The sequence below is a fragment of the Mustela lutreola genome, chromosome 3, assembly GCF_030435805.1.
Source record: "Mustela lutreola isolate mMusLut2 chromosome 3, mMusLut2.pri, whole genome shotgun sequence".
NCBI classification, from domain to species: domain Eukaryota; kingdom Metazoa; phylum Chordata; class Mammalia; order Carnivora; family Mustelidae; genus Mustela; species Mustela lutreola.
The window spans coordinates 188392980-188418220 of NC_081292.1; the positions used below are offsets into that span (position 1 = coordinate 188392980).

A 25241-nucleotide genomic window follows, 5' to 3' on the forward strand; every position below is an offset into this window, starting at 1 on the left:
AGGAAGTTTTCATTGAGGATCACGAGCATGATTAAGAAAGGTAGTGTTTTAGATATATAAGGTAGAGAAGTTCCCAGAGAGTATAAAATAGGGAAGGAGGAGCCTTATTTTACCTACATAGAAGTTCTTTAAAAGACCTTCTAGATATGGCAGGGCCTGAGGAACTAGTTACGATGATTCCTTAAGGAAACCTACTCTCGAATAAGGAAAACTCTCTTGAGCTTCTCTTTCTACCAAAATAGAACTCTTTTGTCATAGACATAGAATAAGCTTTCCTAAATCCTGACAGGAAAGTTCGAGGATAGCAAATACCAATATTTATCTTCTGAATTAGATTACACAGAAATGTAAGTGAACCCATGATGTATTTTCCCATGAAGTAAAAGCTTATGTAAATCATTTTACTCTATATCAAAAATGATTTCTTTTACCAAGTGGTATAGAGTAGGATTGATCTCCAATCACAAAAAAGGTGAGCAATAATAAAATAGTGTCCTATCTAGAGCAGTCAAGAAATTCAGAACTGTATCTAGACATATGGAACTAGACCAAATTGTCTTTTAATTAAGTTTTTTATAAAATGTTAAATTCCCAAAAGATCTTCCTCTTAAAATAATGTTAGTGAGAATGTATTACAGTAGGATAATGATACATTTTTCCCAATTGTTTACATTTCAGACAAACATGTAATCAAAGCACCAAATTTCAACACAGTTTTCTAGCTTCAGATAAGGATATATTTTCATGTATTTGCTATTTCATTATTTTTTGTGGCTAGGATAAAACTACTTTGTTGAAAAATTCAAATATTTTCACATTAAATTTACATTGATCTGTTTTTTATATAGTATTTTAAGGACATTTGGCCATAAATAATCTTTAAAATAAGTAATGGAATCATTGCTATGACAATTCCATATATAATACATTTTTACATACACATATATGTTTGCATATGTGTATATTTATAAGTACACTTAATTTAAAATTACATTTGAGTGCACATTATTATGTACACCATACTTTTATCATCTTTAAACTTTTTTTTTCTGGAAAACTTTTTACTTTGAGATAGTATAATGTTAAATATGTTTACTAAAATATGTAAGTAATGGTTATTCTTAAATATCTAGTGATAGATTATATAATATTTTAATTGCTCTTTGAAGTCCTTTTAATTTCTATTTCACTTAGATTTATCTTTTACAAAATGAAAGTTTTAGCTTTAGATATGTCATTCCTTTAACAAAAACTTATGTATCTTTTAGTGTTACAAAATTTGTGACAAAATGAATTATACGTTGTTAGATTTTAAGAAACAAGCAAAATGGACTAACACTTATACTATAGAACTGATCTGTTTTGATCACAAAGATTTCATTAGTGTTTAAAAATGTAATTTTGTGTCAGGATGAAGAAGAATGAGAAGTCAAATCCAACAACAGATTGATTTTTTTCCCATAAAATTGTTTTTGTGCACATTTGTATCATACATAACACTCATTTTAATTGAAACCTAAGATTTATTTGATATTTAAAGTGGATTATGTATTTCTACCAATTAATTTTAAAGCTGTTTTTATATATAAATAGTGATGCTTACAAATATTCATTTGCTCAAGAAATGGTAATAGTTCTAAAGATTTATTCAGATCTGAATAACAACATGCTTGTAAGTTGACTTAAAACTGTAATGATGCTTATGAGAGTTACTGCAGAAAAGATCGTTTAATGTAAAGAGGTATGAGCCAGGAATTGAATGGATAAGGGATGGTGAAGCAACACTGACCAACATCAGTGAGTTAGGACTCTCTTTAGGGTTAACTGGTGATATGGAAGACCAATGAGAACGGGAATCATCAGGGAGGGTTTATCCTGAGGGAGCTATGCTTGCTCTGAATGCAGACTTGGTACTAAGGTAGGGTGGATGAGTGTGGTTAGTACCTGACGTGAGTTCCTCCTTACAGTTCACAACATGTGTACCTCATTGCCTCATCCTGGTCCTTGTCCTAGCAAACACTTACAAGTCTCTGTGCTCTTCCTCTCGGAACTCCTCCTAAAGATTTCCTCAGCTTGTTCACATTCAGATGGAAGCCAGTGGCCAACAAGATGCAGTCTCATCCTTCTGAGTGAGGTACAGAGCAGAGAGCGGCTTGGGGGAGGGTGCATGTATTCTAATACAGGAGCAGAGAGAAAAGAGATTGAAGAGGGTATACAAATTTAATCTTGTCCCTTTGAATACACTTATTTTGGTAACCCTCCAACTTCTTGTACATGGCCTTGAAATATTTGTGCATATTACTGAAGAACTGTTACATACGGCATTTCAAATTGAATATATCAGTGTCTCTTTTTCTGGGTTAGAAGCAGATGGAATTCCCTTATTGGAAAACATCGGTCCTCTGTCTTCCCCTTGATTAGCTTTCTTGTTCCATTCTATAATTATCCTGCATTGTCCCAGGGATATGTATTGGTGAGTAGAAACTGGTAGAAAGCTGCAAAGGGCCTTTCTAATGATTCAGCCTTGATCAAATCTAACTGCAGTCTAAATGCTGTGGTGACTGTCAGGTTTGCTAATATATCATTATAGCGTAAATTTATAATAACATTTTAAAGTACCTAATATGCAGCTGTTCACATACTGAGTGCTTAATGAATAATAGTTATTAATTCAGTTGTCTTGTCGACTGATTATCTCAGAAGTTTTCATAGAGTGGCAACAGAACTTAATCCACAGATCATCTGATCGAGATAACTTCAAACAATAAATTAGAAAATAAAAACTTTAAGTTGACTGCATGACATTTGATGATGAATTTGGCGAATAGTTGGCAAAAATTTTAGGGCTAATGAGTCTGAGTTTTATGCTTTGTGTTTTCTGACTAAAATTCATGTATTTACTCCAATTAGAAATAACACCACAGGGCATTTAAATCAAAGACTGTGCAAATGTATCATTTCCCTATATCGCAGTAATATAGCTATCATTTACTGCACAGCTAATATGTTCTAGTTATTTTATGTATGTTATCATTAACCTTTCCCACTTCACTGCAGCATCGCTGAGATTCACAGACTAATTTGTACAAAGCTGGAGAATTAGCAAACAACAGAACAGGGATTTGAGCTCATGTTTACCTTAACCGCCAAATCCATGTTCCTTCTACTAGATCATGACATTGTGATAGACCATGAACACACACATATGCACACACGCAAGCTCGCATGAGTATATGGATTTTCTCATTTGGGACAGAGAACTGTGTGAAGATAATATAGTCAGTGAAAATTCTCTCATTTTAAGTTCTACTTTTTAAAGTTAGGGACTATATCATTCGGACACTCAGGAATCCCACCAAGGCAGTGTGATCAACCAGTCTGTCTTCTTTTTCTTTTATTTTTAATGTTCTGAGTCACATTTCTTAATGTACTGATTTGTTTCTTATGGGTTCTTCAAGTAATTTTTTATTAGGTAAAGATTGATATTTAAAAAGGTTTTGTTATACAAATAATGATAATTTAAAAGCAGGAGTCATCCATGCATTGAGCACATCAATATATCAGACTTCTAATTGACAACTTGCAAGATCTGCTTGTGATTTATAGCTCGATTACAAATTCACTCTTCCCTCTCTGCCAATGGAATTGGCAATATATTTTTAGCCCAGATGGTACATTAGCCTTGGCCAGCTGGTTCTCCCCATGCTGCCTCATCACAGGACCATACAGCAAATATCACCACGTATGACCCAGTTCAGTAGTAACACACGAAGGCTTCATGCCTGGCTTTGCCCTCAGGCATATGGAAGTGAACCTGAATGAGATTTATGCATCCAAATTTTTACACTCTATCAAGCTCCCCACAGTCATTCACTTTTCTGACCTGACTTTTGAAACTGTTTATAGACATAGAGCTATAATATATAATTCTAAAATTTGATTGTATTGTACCATCCTTAGTTTTCACATTTCATTTATTTTGCTGATTTTAAGATAATAATTTTAAAGATCCTAAGCAGTACTAAATATGTTAGCTTTTAAGTGTATATTTTTAAGGAGTTTTTGATATTATAATTTCAATAGCACCCATATAAATAGATGTAGAAGAATATGTTTTGACAAACTCCAAAGTCAATTTTTAATTGAGAGATTGAGTACAATAACCATAGCTAAGATTTATGAAACTTCACAGGTTGAAATGAATGTATATGTAATCTGTACTATACTATATTAATTTATTATACTTAGTTACTATAATTTTAAGATTATAAATGATATGAGAAGACATAAGATGGAGGAAAAAAAAGCTATGTAAGGAAATCATCCTTTGAATATAGTTTAGATTAGGTAAGAATAAGAACACAAATTTCACACTTTTAGGGTACTTTCAGTTTTCTCCCTAATAGCTGTGTTCTACTTCAAACAAAATATATAGGTAATTCATAAATTATTTGCATGATAGATCCTTCTACATAGTTTTTCCATAGGATTGAATTAGATAATGAAATCTTGTATTGATATGGTCCATATTTGTATATCTGCAAATGGAAAATAAAACACAATACAAATAATATCCTTAGAAGTTAGATTTTATTTTATTTAGTTTCTCTTATTCATATAATGTTATAGTGACAGTGATTATAAAGAATTATACCTGTATTACTTGGCAAATTTGGCTTTACTGTTTAAGGAAATAAATTTTTTGTATTTTCAGTATCAATGCTGATTCTGATTTTCTAAGGGAAGTGGAAAAGGAAAATACTTTTTGGTATCTGAAATAGGATATATATGTGTGAGGTTTGTGTGTGTATATAACTTACATCATGTATTATACATATATATGATATAGCTTTTTCTCAACCCATTTAGTTAATATTAATTTAAATAGGAAAAAAACATGTATGGCAATGGTTGTTTTGCATAAATTTTTAAGAAAATTTGCTGTCTGCATCAGTTCTGACAAGCTTCTAAAAAAGTTTTTTGGAGCTACTTTCCAATATTAGGAGCTACGTTAAAATTACAGTAATGTGATTTTTTTAATTATGGAGTCATCCTTAAAATAAATCTTTTCCTGGAATTTATTATTTTTTATACAAACTGTATTTTCTACATTATACATTTTAAAATAACATTTAAATGCTTCTGAGTGTGTTTAAGTAGATTTTTAACTTCTGAGAGTTTTATTCAGGATTTTAATTTAGAGTCTAGTTGGCTGTTTGTGAGAGGTTGTCCTTAGTGTTACTGTTTCATAACCGGAGATATTTACTAAATGGCTTAGCTTTTGGTTTGCTTATGTGGGCCCACCTCAGCATTCGAGCCACCTCAGTCTAATGGCTTCCTCATTTAATCAATTTAATACCATTTACATTTTCATTTTCTAGTAGTTATACATGTATATTCTTAGAATAAGAATTCTTGGGACTCTTTCTGGGTTGGTGGTTTGATTTCTCTTCACTGAGTTGCATTAAAAAATGAAGGTAAAGGCAATCTTATTCAGTTTTAAACATATTTTTACTTAATATAATCATTACGTTTATAGCTACATAAACAAATCCTCAAGTTAACCCTTTGGTTTCACACAATAGGATCAAATTGCTTACTAGTTTATAAAACTTTTCACTGCCTTTCTTTTTTTTGTTTTTGTTTTTGTTTTGTTTTGTTTTTCCAAGTGATTTTATTTTATTTTTTTTTCAGCATAACAGTATTCATTATTTTTGCACCACACCCAGTGTTCCATGCAATCCGTGTCCTCTATAATACCCACCACCTGGTACCCCAACCTCCCACCCCCCGCCACTTCAAACCCCTCAGATTGTTTTTCAGAGTCCATAGTCTCTCATGGTTCACCTCCCCTTCCAATTTCCCCCAACTCCCTTCTCTTCTCTAACTCCCCATGTCCTCCATGCTATTTGTTATTCTACAGACACCATAATACTATTGCTTCGATGGTCATTGAAATTGTCAACCGTCTAAACTATTTACTATTGTGTATTTACATTTAAACATAATTTTTTAATGCCCAATTATACTTGTCTTAATTTTTTCAAGTTGGTTGGCTTTAGGTCGAAACTAATTTGAATAGGGGAATTGTCGTGCTTGGTTATATCACTTCTTTTTATTGTCTCTGATATCACTAATAGAAATAAATATCACAGTTAATTCTGTTAACTGTGTCAATGGCAGAATGTTCAGAGATCATTGAACTAGTGGTACGAATTAAGTTCTGGTTATATTTCTGCTGTTAAGAAATTCTATTAAGCAAACTATTTTACTTCTCTGAGCCTTGTTCTTTATAAAATTAAAAGGTTGGAGAAGGTACTAAATTTATTTCCAATTGTAAAATGAAAGTATGATTTTGAGCTATACTTTAAAAGTCTACAAGTCAGAAATCTTTAAGTGAGAGACATTTTTTAGCAGCTGGAAATCATGTCAGAAGGGGCATTTGGTAATTGAAAAAGTTGAATTTTTTGAATTCAAAATTGTTCATTTTCAAACAAAAAAAATTAGTTTTTTCAGAAATTTATTTCCAGAATTATACCAAAGATATTCAAGATTATAGTACTTTATCTTAATTTTCCTCACCTGTAAAACAAATACTATTGATTTCATAAAGTGTGATAAAATTCTGTAAAACAAGTGATATATTTGGCCCCAATAAATTTTAGTTATATTAGTCTTTTCTTTGGGAATAAAATAATCATAAATACATGTATCCCAGAGAACATACAGAAAAAGTAATTGTAACAGTCCACAAACTACAAACTATTTCCCTTTTCTCTGACATTTTCCTTCACTGCAGTTGTTCTGAAGAAGCCTGATAAAATACATTTGAAAAATAGAGGTAAGCGCCCTGAACATATTTACAATGTTGTGAGGAGAATGCTTACTAGGAATTTACTATACAGTCCATTAAATTTGATTTCTCTGTTTAACTAAGTCGTCAACTTAAGTGATAAGTTATAACTTAAGCGGTAAGTTTTATATTTTTATATAAAACTTAAGTGATACATTATATATATAAAATATTCAGACTTTGTAACTCAGAAAAAAGAAAAAAACCAAACTAAATGGCACCTGTGATACATTCATATCTGAAGCGTATTTTGTCATCCTTGTAAAATGGGCCTAATTTACCATTATCGATGAAATTAGCTTTCTTTTAATGCAAATTATTCATTTTCCATGGGAAAAATATCTAATATAAAGCCACTTTAAAACGCATAATGGGATTATGCTAAAGTTGATTAAAAAGTTGATTGAAAATATGTAAGACTCTATTCCTACATGTTCCTTACCATCATCTGTACCTCTGTGCTCTCGTTTATTAATTTGTACAGTCTACAGGAAGTACTGTTGCCATGGACTATGTAAAAACTGTTTCAATCCTAAACATGCCTGGACAGATAAGGGTGTCAGACAACTCCTCAGGTCTAAATGGCTGGAGCACAGCTCTCTTTCCTATAATAACTTTCCTCCTCCATCAGGCTGTGTTGTTAAGTAGCGTGATTAATATTTGGAAGAAATAGCCATAGGAAACACCAAAAATGTATGGAAACAGTTGTCTTTTCTCTGGGGTCTCTTACAGCCTTTAACTAGAGTAATCAGTTTTACACAAACAAATGTACACACTCATACTCAAATACACACAATCATGGTGCTCATCTTTTTCAGTCTTGCTCTGTTAGACTGTAAACCCCATGATAACAGTTTTTTTATCTTTGTTGTACATACACTGCTGACATAATGCCCACTACATAGTACATGTTGAGTCTTTCTTCTTTGCCAACTTTATTAGTCCATTGATATACCTTCTCTCCTCATGCATAACGCATAACACACATGCACACACAGACATATATACAAGAAAAGAAACAGCAAAGCATGTGATATGTGACTGTTAACAACTGGTGGCCTGTCATTCTGGAAAAAGTATCTCACAAGTAAGAGATCTTGGCTCATTGGGAACTCTTCTACTAACTCCTTGTGTCCCCCAAGGAGCGACTCTTTCCTGAGGCACGGAATCCATACTATTAAACAAGAGAGGTGATTTCTACAATCTGTTCTCACTGAAGTCTATAAATCTAGAATTTTTAATTTACATTCTGGATTTTCAATTTGTGTTCCTTTCACTTAGTAATTTTATGATAAATACTACTGCAGTCATGTCAAACAATGCTTTTACTATTATGCATGTAGGTATGTATGTATGTGTATATATAAGGGTAGCTGGAAGGATACTGGTCAGACTTACCGTGGTGATTTTGAGGGTAAGAGAAGGACTATGTGTGGATATTAAAATGAACTTTGTTTTCTTTGTCTTCCCATAGCCTTTAAGATAACACACATACACACACATGGCTTAAGTCGTTTAAAAAAATACAAATATAAAAATAAAAAGGCTGACACAGATGCTAATATGATGTGGTAAAAAACAGGTATTTGCTATATTTCTTTTCTGTAATTTAAAAAAAGACTGCTGATTAGGTTATATGAATTGTTGGATTTTAAACTTATATGTGGCATTTTTATAGTTAATGATTTGGATATTTGATAAAGATCGGAGAGATACTTACTTCCTACTTAAATACTGCCTTTTACAAGGCTGACAGGTTTAGTCTCAGTCAAATCTTCTATAGAATTTGTATGATAGAAAATGTGGATGTTATTCAAAATTCATAAATTGAAATTCTAATTTCAGGATGCCATAATTTAGAGCTAGTCTCTCCAATTTAGTTTTTCCTGTTGTTGTTTTAATCAAAATATTTCTACTTGAGAAAAGTGAGGGAATGAAAAAAACCTATAATACTGTCACTTCCTTTCTTCCTTAAAAGTTTTTGTAGTAGTTAAATCCCTAGTTAGTGACTGCCCTTCCAGTAGACTAAATTCTGCCCTCAAATACTCAGACAGAACTCCCATTGGGCCCAATTCTGCTGTCCTCCTTCAGGCAAAAACTTCCTTTGAATTTAAATAGTCTCATTCAGGTACTATATTAATAGGCACCTTAGATGCACAATGAAAGACAGTAAAGGGGAGTTTTTTGTGTAAGCATGGCTGACTCAGCATCTTGAGATGTTCCAACAAATAATCTGTGAATTCGGGCAATTATAAATTTTCTATCTGATATTCACTAACTCAGAGACTTTCTCTTGAATCCTTTCTATTCTGCTGAATGTAGCTTCTGTTAAACTATCAAGTATCCAAAGATACTCCAGTTACCATGTTTTAGGAACCCAAGAGTTCTCTACTTAGAAAGAATGCCATCTACTAGATTGCTTTATGACTACTTTAAAGCAACCAGATAAACAAGTGAAGGTGGATTTCAAAGTTAGTAAATTCTTAAAAAAAAAAAAACACAAATTTTTCAGATTAGTAGAAATTTATATTTCAAACCATCCTCATTTTATTTTTAAAGTATATGTTGAATTAGGGGCACCTGGGTGGCTCAGTCAATTAAGTGCCTGCCTTCAGCTCAGATCATGATCCCACGGGCCTGGGATAGAGAGCCCTGTGTTGGGCACCCTGCTTGGTGGGGAGTCGTCTTCTCCCTCTCCCTCTGTCCCTCCCCCTGCTTATGCTCTCTTTCTCTCTCTCTGTCATGCTCTCTCTCTCAAATAAATAAATACAATCTTTAAAAAAAAAAAGTATACGATGAATTAGGTAGCTAGGGCAAAATTGGGGCTTAGATAGTTTTGTCTTCATTTTCTTTTCTCTCCTTCTTTATGTTCTGCTCAGCTGTGCAGAAGGCTCCTTGGGTTTCCTAAGGTTCTCTGCCTAGTGATCTATGAAGTCTCCAGTACTTTATCCTTTCTGGTATCTAAATTTTATCTTTCTTACTTTCAAGAAACATCTGCTTTTAGAAGAAGTCCTTCCACTTGATAACCCAGTAGAAGAAATGCAAATTGCAAATGAAAGATGGTCTGGTTGGAGCCTCCTTTTAGGGGGGAATATCTTTCCCAGTGCTTTAAATCAAGACCTAGAAGAATCTATGAAGAATGATAGTTGTGGTGATAGTGATAATACTATTAAGTTCATAGTTCCTCAATTCATATATATCTCCCTTACCTCAGACAGAGCCTTCATGATATTTTTCTCTGCTTAAAGCACTGATCTATCCACATTTTACTCTACTATTGTCTTGTGTACTTTTAAATTATAGTGCATTGATTGTAGGTGATTGAAACCTAGTTTTAACTAATCTAAACAAAGGGGTTTTGTTGGATTACAGAAATAGGAAGTTTTTGGTCTTTAAGCACACATTTTTCTGGTCTTTAAGTACACGTTGATCCATGAGAGACCATGTCATTAGGATACTGTCTTACTGTCTTAATGTCTCAACTCCAGATTCTTTCTTTATTCTTAGTCAGACTTTTCCTAATTTGTGATTTAAAAAAAAAAAAAAAAAAAAGGCCCAAAGCAGTTCTGTTCTCATATTTCATATCTTCATAGTTGTGTTCTTACTGCAAAGATCATGTCTCCTGCCACATAGCCTTCATCACTGTGAATTTGGAGATTAGGTCATATCATTGACTAAGGGTGAATCATATGGTTACTCACATCATAGGTAGGCATGGGGTCAGTTTACAAGAATTGCTTAAAATAGATTCATTTTAAAAGTAAATTTTAAAAATCCCACTAATAGGAGAAGGGACAAAACTATGACCATCACTGTTTATGATAGAGCTTACCAGAAGTTATAACTATATATGTGTTTTGGCTATCTTCCTCACTGTAGTTCTGTGGGAAATAGGGATTGTTCACTACTATATACCCAGTGCATATTACAATTTATGATTTGTACTAAGAAATTGGTAAATATTTATTTATGTAATTGACTCATTTAATCTTGAATATTTTCTTCATTTTAAAAAGAGGAAACTGAGGTTCAGACAGGTTATATAATCCATCTATAGAGATAATTATAGGTTATGACTTGGTATAGCATACAGATTTTTTTAAGTTAAAAATGTTTTGTAAATATTGTAGGTAGTATAGAAACCTATGTGTATTTAGAAACTTTCATGTGTTTAGTAACTTTCAAATTTCTTTGGCATATTTGTTATGAATCACTTATGCCCACTTAAAGTATTTGCACAGCTTTAAAAATTAATTTCCTTTCGAAATTCACTACATTTTACAGTAATGATGTTAATATTTAAGAAAAACTTTAGTAAACCACAAAGTAATACTAGTCAGTTGCCTATTTTGGGAACAAGTAACACTAAACTAATATGTACCTTTCCTTTAGAAATCTTGATCTCAATTAATTTTGAAATCATCATGAGGGAACAACAAAAGGGGCCAGCATGGAACTCATGTTAGCTATTATGAATTATTTGAATATACAAAGCTGAATAAAGATGTCTCTTAATGCTATGAAATAGGCAGAAATTGAAGCAGTCATGTCAAACTCAACGCATCATATATGATAAAGCCATTAACCCAAATGGAAGCATACGTAGAAAGAAATAAGGAGCCTATCATCCAAGAAAATTGTTTTTACATCTATTTCTATGTATTTTTGAGCCTGAATATTCAAGACTTTGGATTTATGTAGAAGCTACGTATTAGAAACATGGGTGGGTATTGATGCAAAGTCTTATAAATCCATTTCTGATGATCAGTTGTTTCGTAATTTCATGCTATTTAGCATAAACCATTTAGTTTAAGTACTTAACTGAATTTTCTTTTGCACTTATTACAACAAGCTAAGTGTCTGTTAATATTCACTATACATTCCACACATTTGGCAAAATCATTTCCATGATTGTTTAGATTCTTAATCGATGTTGACTCTCTAACCGGTATTTGATCCCATACATATTTTGATTCCTACACAAATAGCTGTGGCTTAACGCCTAACCCATTACCTATTCAGTCTTCTCGTGGATTTTTGTGTGAAGTTATTAACAATTGTGGCTACAGTCTCTTTTGGAATGTTTGTTGTCCTTAGAGACTCACAGCAGGCAAAAAATCACAGTCCCCTTCAACAACCTGTGCTTTCCTGAAATATTGGCTTTGACAAGACCACAGGGGTGAGAAATAATTTTGTGCGTGAGGGTTTGCACTTCATGGGTGTCTTTCTGAGTTTATTACCAGGAGGAAATGGAAAGAAAGCCATTCTCACCCTTACCTTAAACCAATAATTATGTGACCATGGTGCTGAATGATTAACTCAGCTTTAGGGAAAGTCTATATACTGAGCCCACTCTGATAAAAACCAGAACCTAGAACTAATGTGATTGAATATATACTGATAAAAATATCAGCAACCCTGATATTTGGCTACCTTGTCTTTCCATAACTTCTATCCATCTCTTACATCTTGTTTTTTCTTGTTTCGGGCTATCACATAGATCCATGTTACAAGAGGGGCTGGACTGTCTCTGATGCCAGTATCTACTTGCTATTAAATGGGCTACATGTCAGGATGCCTTTTTTACTCCTCTTGAGAAAACTCATCAGGAAACATCAAAGCTTGTTGAAATTCTGCACTGGTGTTTAAAAATTAAAAAGAGCTCTTTCCAGAGGAATCTGCAAGCTTCTCTTGATCTCTGTAAACACCTTCATGCAGTCTTTTGAAAATAATGTGGTCAGGTTATCAAGGGGAAAATAAACTAAAGGGGGAAAATACATATTTAACATATGTTTAGGTATAAGTAAATTCTTTTTTCACAAGACGAGAAGCAAGTAATGTTTATGTATGTTTTGCTATGGAATACAGAGGTTGAAAGATACTCATATATTCTGTCAAATACTTTGAAAAAGTGAGCTGCTAAGCTTAAAGCAGACAGAATATTTGAAGTAGACCACAAATTGAAATGCCCCAGAAATCTTTTATCAATTGTGCCTTATGTTCACTCTTGTAATAAAGAGGCTTTTGGAGTTTATATGCCACAGTCTAATAGGTGACTGTTTAATGGGATTTACATTCACTCAAACAAAATTAGGCTGGTAAAAGACAATGCAACATGCTGTAATGTAAATGGACTGACGGCCGAATTAAATGTTTGTGGAAACAGGGCAGCAGATCTATCAAGAGCTAATTAGACAGAGAGTTCAGAAGCAGGCTTGGAAGTAAACAGTATCAACAAAGAAAGAAAGAGAGCAAGAATGGAGGGAAAAAAAGACCTTTTGTGAAGGGCAGAAAAGGAACTATACAAAAGTTATTTAATTAGGAACTCAGATGGAGTCTCTTCCATGAGAAAAACTTACATTGTTATCTGAACCTGTTGATAATATTAAGTTGAATAATAACTATGATAAATTATTATGTGTCCAAGTAGTTCTTTATTGTAATTGATATTTGAATATTTGGCTTTAATAGCATTCTTTTCACATGGTAACTTTCCTAGCTATTTTCACTCTATCTAGAAAAAAAATTTTTTTTGAAGTTTATTTTTTAAGTTCTAACAGGAAGAATAACACTGAGACAAAGTTAGAAGTTTGGGACTTGAGTAAAAAAGGATGAAGGGCAAAATTGCAAATAAACAATAAAAACGAAGAATAACAAGTTTGAATTTGACTTTTAATTACATATAGGCAATATAATATTTTAAAAATTTCAATTTTGGGGTGCCTGGATGGCTCAGTGGGTTAAGCCTCTGCCTTCAGCTCAGGTCATGATCCCAGGGTCCTGTGATTGAGCCCCACATCCAGCTCTCTGCTCAGCAGGGAGCCTGCTTCCCCCTCTCTCTCTGCCTGCCTCTCTGCCTACTTAGGATCTCTCTCTCTGTCAAATAAATAAATAAATAAATCTTTAAAAAAAATAAAATAAAAATTTCAATTTGTCAGTAAACAAACTCTCTTCTGTATACTTCATTATAGTCCCTACTTTTCAGCTGAGCCATTGTATAGAGAAAAGAATCCATCCTTTGGTATAACTGAGAAATTGCTTTGATGAAATAAATCAGGATCTATATGCTTGATATTTAAAGTAGTAAAAGCTTGATTACTTGATTCACTTTCTTTTTAAAGAAAATTCAGCATTTAAATTAGCATTGCATAAATCGTTTTCCATTTAAAAAAGAATTTAATGAATATTTCAGGGTTTAAAATTATTTTCATGGCATGTAAGGGGTGATATATATATACATATATATATATATATATTTTTTTTTTTTTTGCTTGAAACCAGAAGTAAATCAGATACACCTCAAGACATTTGCATTCTACTAAGAATATGTTTTAATTACAATCTTTCAATTTGTTGAGAATTTCTCTTTACTTCACACTCTATTATAAGTACAAAGTGTGCTAATATATGTGAAAGTGCTTTGAAACCGGTGAAGTACTGTTACATTATGCAATATCATTAACAGAGAATCTCTACTGTTGTTAGGCTGATGGGCATATGGGTTTTTAAATGACAAATGTTATATTGAGTAATTAAACCCAATAGTTCAAGTCAGACTGATTGCTTTTTGCCTCCTGTTCTACACAAACAAGAATTGTTCTGTGAACATGTTCTAGATTGTTTGTGGTCTGGTTAATCCGTGAAATCCATGATCTGCATTACTGTCAGCAGTTAATGCCCTGAGATTGCTTTATTCTTTAATGAAAAGATCAGTAAGATTAGGATTGTTTTGTCCTTGCCATGGAAATAGACCAAGTACGAATGCCCAGTTTCTCTTGGTGGAGTTCCAATCTGTCTCTGACCCAGAAATATAGGTGGTATTTGGCAGTTGGTCTGCCCACTTGTGACAAAAACGTCTATCTCACTTGTTCAGAAAAGAGAGTAACTGGATTGGGCCAATTTTAACAGTAGGTGCATTTTGCTTCTAAACATTCTAAAACTTGTAAGGCAACATCTTCTTAACTTTCAGTGGTACTGCCAGTGTTTCCAAATCTTGGCTCATTATCAAAATCACCTGGGGAGCCACTTAAAAATACAAATTCCCAGGCGCCTTCCCTGGAGATTCTGATTCAGTGAGTCTGGGGGGGAGCCAGAAAAATCTCAAGTGACTCCAGTGATTAGAGAGGTTAGCCAAGTTGGGAAAACACTCACATAATGGAATAAAATGTATTCTCCTTACTTTGGTTTCTTATGAGTAACAAATACTTTTACCCTTCCTTGCCTTGAAATGTTCCTGAAATTAATGTGATAGACAGACTCAAGGTATGTATGTGACTGCATATTAGCTATAGCATCTCCCAGAACCTGCCTCCTCTCAGAAGTTAGGATGATAACACCACATCCTTGGACACTGTGATGAAAAAGATACTGAGGGAAATAAAGTGATTTCAAGTTCAAAGTGCTACCTTAGCCTTGATGGCTATTAACAAGTGAGTGGTATTTGAGAGACAGGCTCCAGTCCCAGCTTTGTCACTGAATTACTTTGTAACCAAGCTTATAATCACTTCAGCTTTTGGAATTTCATTTACCCCTATCTGTAAAATGAGGGGATGGGAAAAACAAAAAAAAAAAACAAAACAAACAAAAACAAACCTGAAGTCATGCCAGGTTTCAGAGGGACAACATCAATTTATGCAACATAGTCTAACATGGTAGAGTAGGCAACTTTAGGGCAATTTAGCGACTGTCAGTGAACACTGTGATTACCGGAGTTTGGGGATTTTCTGAAATGTAAGTTCTAAGTGATCAAATTATTCCCTATAAGTTTTGGTATGCCATCAAATGATTCTTAAATATTATTTTTACACTTTGATGCACAATGTGTGAATATATATATGATTTTTAGACTTGTAGTTTTATAAATTCATCATGTGCTCAAATGCATACAGTTTGTAGTCTGTGTTAGACAATTGATTTCACTATAGCACTTTATACCACATTGAAAAAGAATTCCACAAATTACCCTTGTTGCTATTTACTAGACCTAAAATTCTGCTATGCCACACATATAGGCACAGAATTTAAATGAACAGAAAAATACTATTTGAGCAATGATGTGAAAATGATATACTAATTTAAGCTCTGTGGTATTTAATGAACCACATAATGTGCCATAGAGACTTCAGAGCTTTAAATGCAGAAATCCTCTAGAAACAATGCTCTGCCTTGTAAGGGGAGAACAAGATGGCAAAGAGCTGAAAGAAATTGGAGTGATCCAGATGGCTGAAACACGGAGAGCTTGAGTAAGTGATATGAATGAAATGGGTAAGTCTGACAAAGGAAAACAAAAATTTTTAAAAATGTGTGATTACAAAGAACCAATAGGGAGATGGATAATTTCCATTTCTCAAATATCTTTATTTGTCTGGGTATGGCATTCATTTAGAAGGAAATCTGATAAGATTTTATATCCCCAGAGAAGAATTTTCACCTACTGTGTGTCTTTTAAACTATACCCTAATCCCTTTCACATCTCACAATTATATTTTGCAAATGATGTAATTCCCATTCTGCTTTAAATATTGGGAAGAGAGGGAAGCAAATTCACTGGGATCTCTTAAAGAAAATCAGTTAAATTACCTTAATAAAACTAGCCAACTAGAGAAGGTAGGAGAGAGCATTGAGATCTATGACTCTTTTAAGTGATTTTCCAAAATACAGCTATACTTTTTTAGAATAAGAAAAATAAGAGGGAATGATACTACTTAAAGGGAGGGGGAAGAACAGTTTTAGTAAATAATTCCTGAAAGAATATGATTTTTCCCCCATTTTTCATTATCATTCCCTCTCCCCCAATTTCACTGTTTGAGTGTAAAACAAGTTTAGAGTATAGAACTGAGTGTAACAAGCCCACTGACCTGTTCTGAGTCTTTCAATAGTGAGACACGTACCTTCTCTGGCCCCAGATTCTGATACCCTGAAATGAAAGCTTTGAATGAGTAGACTTCCAGGGCGCCTCCTCATTTTAATGGTTCCAAGTCTTTAGTCCATCTTTCAGTTTAATTCCATTCCATATGGGGCGCCTGGGTGGCTCAGTGGTTTGGGCTGCTGCCTTCGGCTCGGGTCATGATCTCAGGGTCCTGGGATAGAGCCCCGCATCGGGCTCTCTGCTCCGCAGGAAGCCTGCTTCCCTCTCTCTCTCTCTCTTTCTCTCTGCCTGCCTCTCTGCCTACTTGTGATCTCTGTCTGTCAAAAAAATAAATAAAATCTTTAAAAAAAAAAAATTCCATTCCGTATGCTTTCATTCTAACATCTAATTGCATTGTTCTGGAATTGACTCTGGGATGAATAAAGTTATGACTGCAACATTCCACATGGAAAATGTTGCTCACTTCAGGAAGAAAAGAGATATGTATAGGAATTTTTTTTTTTTTTCCTTCTTGAAGATTTTATTTTATTTATTTGACAGATCACAAGGAGAGAGAGAGGGGAAAGCAGGCTCCCTGATCAGAGAGCCCGATGCAGGGCTTGATCCCAGAACCCTGAGATCATGACTTGAGCTGAAGGCAGAAGCTTTAACCCACTGAGCCACCCAGGCACCCCAGATCTTGTTCCTTCTTATCTGTATCAAAACTCATACTAAGCCATGAGTTCTGGGTTGCAAAAGAGGATTTATTTTTTGCACTTTGTCTAAGTCTTTGTTCACAAACTAAACAAAAACAGCAAAAATGCGATTGTATAGGAAATATTTAAGACATGTTTTGGAACAACTGCTTTTAAATATAGAAAGTGATTAAATCTTGGACTAATTTATTATTAAAAATTTCTGACATTAAATATTGATTTTTCACACTTATCATTGGAGAAAACTATTTATGAATCACTTTGTTCTTCATTAAACTTCCAGCATGTGTTAAACATTTTTGGTTTCTTTCCCTCGTACATTTATAGCAAATTAAGCATTCCAAGGGAACACTAGGTGCTCTGATATAAGGGACTTGTTTTTTGACAAAACCGATTTTCATGTCTTACCTTAGAAGTATATTGGTTGCTATAGGGACAAATTAATGAACATGTGCTCCTAGTAAAAATGGGCTGTGTAGCCAACCACTACATTTGTGAAAGCAAACTGGATACCTAGTATTTAAACAGGTAATCAGGTACACCTTTCATTGTTTATTTAGTCTGTGTTGGCATCACATGGTGATTTAGGACCTTATTTTATTTTCAAACAATTTTCTACCTTCTGAGGCATATTTTCAAGTTCTTTTTAAAGAAAATTTACTTCCATTGTAATTCAGTAACAGAGACCAAAATTATTTTAATGTTGTTTGTTCTTTGTTAAAAAATGAGTAAGGTCTGTTAAGAGAAATAGTTCTTTTCTAAACTTTAGAATATAATCACATTTCTCTTTTGCAATTAAGCATTTTTAGCCCATTCATGAAGGGTCTTTTTATACCCTTTGTAGATTAAAGTATTGTCCTTAATTTGAGTACTCTCTCTAGAAACTAATGACCTGTACATTCATGAGATTCTAATTTAATATAAAGGAAAAAGTTTGCATTTCAACACAAACAATAAAAATGAGTTTCAACAACTTTTGAAAGAAAAGTAAGCCTCTTATATTGACATATTTGCTGACAGAGGATGATCCCATACAGACTTTGATTAATTAGAAAAACAAAAGTTATCTCATCAAATTAATATGAAGACAAGAGTTAGAGAAAAGTTGATAGGATGAGGATGAACAGCAGTAAGATATGATCATAGAATTAGCCTTTGAATCTTTATGAACACTTACTGCTTTGATGATGATAATTATGAGATAAATGTGCAGCTGATTTTCGTTAATAAAATAGGATCATTAAGTTACAGAATTATGAAATATAAACTACATATCCCCTTTCATCCTCTCTCAACATTCCCATCACAAATAGAAATCAGTGACATTATATTATTTGTGTGAAGCTTTAATCTTTTCCTTATGGAATTTTAATAATCCAAATGTATACATTTAAATGGAGAGCTGAAAGACTTGGGTAAGTTTGGCAACAAATGTTAAATCTGATATTTTATAGCACTTTAAATTATTATCTGCAAGAGTTCTAGAAAGCAAAGGAAACTCAGCTCAAGTAGTGGCATTGAGTGTAGAGAAAATTTTATTATCCTACTCTCTTCTACCCTTACAACTTATTACTTACTAAATATTTGTTTAATAACTCAAGTTATGTTGTATTAAAATGTACACAAATTCACGCTAAATTATGTGTAATTGTTCTGATGTATTTAACTTAAAAATCCTTTCCTCACAAAGGTCTGAATTTTAGAATCTGCAATGTATATGCAAAAGAAACCAACCAAAATTTTTATGATCCCCAAAGTACAGTTATATCCTGTATCTCTGACATAGATCCAGAATATAGCTCTGGAATCCAAACAAATGTTTTAAGTGATTAATTTTCTGTATGAGTATGAATGGTTTTTTAATATATATATATATTTTAAAGTGAACAGTTATGCTAGGAAGTAAGGCAAGTCAACACTTTTTAAAAAAAATCAATTCATTAATTTTATTAATTTGGGCTTTTTTTTAAAATGTAAAGATTGTTTTTTTACTTCCATTGTAAAATAACAGCTGCCAAACGTGCCTACATTTTATTTTTTTTCATTTTGAGATGTAGTAAAAGAGTAGAAAAATTGTATGATTTGCTGATTTCAGCTAGGTTGTACTTTTGCATAGAAGAGTTGTCAAACATGAAATGATAAGCAGAATTTAAATGTACAAAGACATTTTGTTACTGGTATAGACTAGAATCTGTCAGTTCTCCTTGACTCGATGTGGTTTTTCTATGTGAGACTCTAACGTGGTGCTGCTTTTCCCCCTCACTGAAAAGTCCATAAGGCTTTCATTGTATAAAGATAGAATTGTATCCATCCATCTCCATTTTAGAAGTATAAATTCAATTATATTTGATAAAGTTAAAAAGAAATCTTCCAATTGTCCATTACGCATAAATAAAATAAAGGACCCTTGTGCTGACTAGTTGGCTCATGTACAGAAATAAAACATCCCTTATATTTCAGCAATTTCTATAGCTTGTGGTACTACTATTTTATGTGTTGGATTTTATATAGAAGAAGAATTGACAAAATTCCAACAACAACAACAAAAAACACTTTTACCCCTTATAGCGATGTTTGAAGTAAAAATTGATAATGACCTAAGAAGTCTTGTCATATTTAATAACATTATTGGCAACTGCTGAGAAGGTCTGAGGTTTTTAAAAATGAATGATCAGGAATGGATTATTGTGTTACTAGTTTTATCACAATGAAGTCCTTAGTGAAAAACAGTCATTATCAGATTTTTCAGTTTTTCATTACAGGTAGCACAATGAGTTAGAATAAAAGTATATATTTTCCAAAATATATTTTGAAGCATAATAGCTGTTACTCCTCTGTTAATAATTTGTATAATTCATTCAATAAACAATTCTTCTTTCATCCATTGATATATATTTATTAAGCACCTACTGTGTTTTGTTCTAGGTATTTGGTCTCTGTTAGCATATGAAGTGAACAGGAAAGACAAGGGACCTTGAGACTAGGGAGGAAAAGCAAGTAATAAACATATAGGCAATACTCAAGAAACTTCCCTGTAGTGGTAAGTTTTTTTTGATGGGGTGACCAGGGAAGACCTCTCCGTAGAGCTGATGGATGAACTGAGACCTCAGGAACAGGAAACAGCCAGCCTTAAAAAGATCTGGTGATTTATTGGGGCCAAAATATTTGACTTTGCCTTAGGCCCTGGAAAAGCAATGAGGAATAAAATAAGACCGTGCCCTCCAGTTGCTCACAATGAATATGTTTTGCTTACTTATTTGGGGATGAGATCATTTGGGATCCAGTGTGGTCACAAAGTCTCATTAGTTCAATAAACATACATTAAAAGTTTTAAATGCATAAACTGGCATCAGTTTAAAACTTGGCATTTACTATTACCCTTCTCATATATATTGCTTATTAACATGATGTATGATTTTATATTTTACTTATCAAGCATGTGTAAGGTTCAGAGTACTGGAAATACTTCTCTTGATCTTTTTAGTCAAAGTGTACTGCAGCCCACTGCCCTTAAATCTGTCTGCCAACTTACTTCTAATATACCTCATTCCCCTTTGCTTGCTCACTATTCTCTCACGTGATAAATAACTCTGCCTTATCAAGGTCAGTTGGAAAGGCCCCTTTTACATATCTCATAAATTTTAGCCAGGTGCCACTGATGTGAGATTAATGTAATGGCACCATGGCAAGCACTCAAGCTTGTCTTAATTATGCTAAGGTTGCTGGTTCACCGTTTCTCTTCATCTGTCTCCTGCGTTAGGGAACACTAAACACTATGTCATTAGATTGTCTGTTCCACAACATTGGCTCTTTGCATTTACAAAGTCATCAGATGGCTTATGACATAGCTTTTCTAAGAAATTAAATTAAACAAATAGTGAAAACAAAAATTAGGGGTAAAATACCTGAAAAAGAGAAGGTTTTGAATTGTAATCAGAAAAGGAAAAAAAAAATCTACTGTGTTCCATAGTGATTTTCCTCTGAACAATGAGTTATTCAGCAGATCACAGGGAAAATTTTGACTCTGGGTGATCTCAGGTATGAATAATTATGAGGTTTCTTTCCTTTTAAGAATGAAGTCTCCTTATGTGTGCTATTGGCCATGATCCATGCACACATTCTCAGAAACCCTTCTCCTTATCCTCCCTTCCCTTTGTGAATGACAAGTTTCTAGGGGGAAGCTATCTCCAAGCCATATGTCCTACATGGGTGTTTAATTACCTCATCTATTTTTGCTTAAAGTTCCCATCAACATTCCAAAAGGCATTCAAGCTTAGTCTCTTGCTGAATTTGGAATAAAAACAGTTCATTGCCCTGGCTTTTCAAATTTGTGATGATTTGTTTTGATTGTGCTCTCCAGATATTAATATGCTTTTTATGAGGGAACAGATCTCTAAATTGTCATATTCCCTTGATTTCTTAGTTCGAGTAAAAATCCTTTTTGAATGGCTGCTATGTTCTAAGGGATCTGTTTAACCACGGGTAGACCTAAGAAACAGTCAAACTCAAGATACCTGAGATAAAGATGATCTTTTGTATATGATGAAATACTTTGAGAGAATAATGCTTTGGTTAATTATATGGACTCTGGAACTACATTTCTTAGGTTTAAATTCTGCCCTCACCATTTGCTAGTTACATGACCTCTGACAAGTTAGTTCACTTTTTCATGCTTCATTTCCTCATCTTTGAAATATGAGTAATAGTATTACTGACCTGTTAAAGTTATTTTAAGGACATTGGAAGAATGTAAAAGCATATGGTTCAATGGGTGATGCATGATTAGTGCTATATAAGGTGTTTGGTATTACTATCTGGACTCTTCTTAAGCCAAGAGTTCACAATGCCCTTCTATGTGTTTTCTTTTACAAACATTTTGAACCTTAGTCAGAACTCAAAAACTCTTTGTATCAAATATGTAGCAGTATAGATTTGCTATGTATTTTATAAAAGACTGAGAGGTAACTATAAGAATAGGCTTGATTACAAGACTACTAACTGGATAAACAGAGTTTAATATGTTGTATGATAGTCTTGCAACTAGGTAAAAAACTAATACTAATAAATAAAACTTTCTCACATTTCTGTAATGTTGGCCCCTGGGCAATGAATCTGAAGTGGAGACTCATGTTTTTCTTTTTCTTTCCAGAAAATGTAAAGGAATACCATGAAGGAATACTGTGTCAGTTAGGAAATCCACATATGTAAAGTTATAATAATAGTCCTCACTACTCAGTGAATTTATGTAAATATTTCAGTAAGCAGTGTACACATTTGTATAATACATGTAGGACGTCTTAATTTGGCAAAGAAGTCAAATGTATAGCTTGTATGTTTGAGGGCTTTATTTAATAATTTAGAAAGCATATCTACTTGATAGCTGAATTGTAAATAAAAACATTATTTTCAAATAATCTCATTTTATATTTTTGAAAGAAATGATAAATTCTAAGTTCAATCGATTTTTATCTTAGCTTCATATGGAGAAGTGGAAAATATTAATCTATAATTCTAAAAATTTAGAAATATTTATACCCAGCCCCCCCCAAAAAAATCTCATAAAATTATAGGATAGTGAATCAAATTTTAAAACTTAAATTATCAGTGTCATTTGTGGTGATAACTACAAACTGTCCTATCATCAGTCCATGTATGTGGCTTAACCCAGTAAAAGCGTTTTGTTTTGTTTTGTTTTGTTTTGTTTTTACTTTATAGTCTGATACTAGTCAGATGACTCTTCTCCAACCTGAGACTACGGATGGAAGAGATAACATAGGTTGCTATAGGACAGAAAATGTAAGGGTATGGGGGACACTTATCTGGGCCTGGAAGTGGCCATATCACATCTGTTCACAATTCATTGGCCACCACTTAATCATATAATCCCACCTCTAACTTTAGGGAGGAGTGAAAAACGAAGTCTTCTTTTGTACCTAGAAGAGGAAAAAGGTATAGAATGTGCTGAACATTTAACATCTACTTCATGATTCTTTAACTTTTGTCCATTCTATATATATATATATTTTAAGATTTATTTATTTATTTGAGAGAGAGTAAGAGCTAAAGAAAGAGAGCACACACAGAGGGAGAGGGAGAGAGAGAATCAGTCTTCCTGCTGGGTAAGGAGCCTGAAGCAAGGCTCAATCCCAGGACCTTGGGATCATAACCTGAGCTGAAGCAGATGCTTAACTGAGGCACCCAGGCACCCCTTTTTCTTTTTTTAAAAGAACAGTTAGCATACAGTGTTACATGAGTTTCAGGTGTACAATATAGTGATTCAACAATTCTGTATTTACCACTCAGTCCTTACTATTTTATTTTTAAAATGAACCAGATACTGTAGCTATATGTAAGACTCAAATTCAGTACCTTTTTGGCAAAGTGTGTGTGTGTGTGTGTGTATTTACAAATATAAATCTATATGTGTATTTATATTTATGATTAAACATTGCAAAAAAAGTAAAATTCTTTAATTTATGTCATCAATTGATACCTATTTTTCATATGTTATTGCAGTTCAGTTAAATTGACAAATATACATTGAGAAATTTTAATTCCTGTGATGTACCCATGCAGTGTTCTCATAAGTTTCTCAAATGCAATCTTGCTTTAGGAATTTTTTCTTGGGAGCCTCTTCTTGCCTTTGAAAAAATTTCCCCAGGAAAAGTGGAGGTGTCATATTACTTTAAAAATAAATGTTTCAGTGTCTTCTATTGTATGTCTCATTAATTAATGCCTACCACCTTGAATGAGGTCTGTTTCCTACTCTTTTGGCCATGCTTGATTCTTTCTGATTCCCATGAGAATATATCTGACCTGTGTTTCATTATTTTAGTTCCTTATTGGGTGATTTAAACCAATCTAATAATCTGATTTATTTTAAGTACTGTGACAGTAAGTTCATTTCAGTGTCTGACAAAACATATGTAGCCTAGTGCCTTGTACAGTATGAAAAATCTTACCAGGTCCATCTACTTACATACCAAGCCTTTACTGGGTGTTATCTTACTGCATAGCATGTGCTGTGTATTATGTGGAACATAAATGTGAAAGGAGAAAAAGGACCTTTTGCTCAAGGAGTTTATGATTTACTTGCAAAATAAGGAAATAAGGCGATTTCAATTAATTACAATAGAAATAGAAAAATTACAATAAAACAATAGAAACAATTATAATAGAAACAAAAATTAAAATAGAAAAATAAATATGATAGAAAATACAAAAGAAATAGAAATTACAGTAAGAAACAAATAGAAAATTTGTTATTCTTGAAAAGAAAAACAATAACAGAAAAAAATAGAGCCAGAGTTCTGAGAAAGTACAAAATAATTCTCATTAAGATAATGCTTCATGGGGAAGGAAACATATAAGTGGGATGTCAAATGAGTTGGAATATTTATATAATATATAATACACTTAAATATTTATCATTTGACATATATAGCATTTCTAAATAAAGGAATACCAGGGTTGGGACGCCTGGGTGGCTCAGTTGGTTGGACGACTGCCTTCGGCTCAGGTCATGATCCTGGAGTCTGGGGATCGAGTCCCGCATCGGGCTCCCAGCTCCGTGGGGAGTCTGCTTCTCTCTCTGACCTTCTCCTCGTTCATGCTCTCTCTCACTGTCTCTCTCTCAAGTAAATAAATAAAATCTTTAAAAAAAAAAAAAAAAGGAATACCAGGGTTAAATGCATACTAATATTCCCAGTGTCTTAGGAATAGTTTCATATTTTCAGCTTCTTAAATAATGGGATATAGGAATATGGTGATGAAAGATGTAGGTCACAAAATGTGGTTGTGACCAGTTATGAAAATGTTTGTTGAA

The 25241-nt window shown here is 33.3% G+C and overlaps 1 protein-coding gene and 1 non-coding gene across 2 annotated transcripts in view; one reads left to right on the forward strand and one right to left on the reverse strand.

The window, feature by feature from the left end:
* The window catches only part of ERBB4 (erb-b2 receptor tyrosine kinase 4), a 1180328-nt gene that overhangs the window by 256622 nt on the left and 898465 nt on the right, over positions 1 to 25241 (forward strand). The gene's annotated exons all lie outside the window — the stretch shown is intronic.
* LOC131828449 (small nucleolar RNA SNORA40) lies at positions 17400 to 17525 on the reverse strand. The gene has a single exon (XR_009352455.1). It is a non-coding gene; the product is annotated as a small nucleolar RNA SNORA40 (small nucleolar RNA).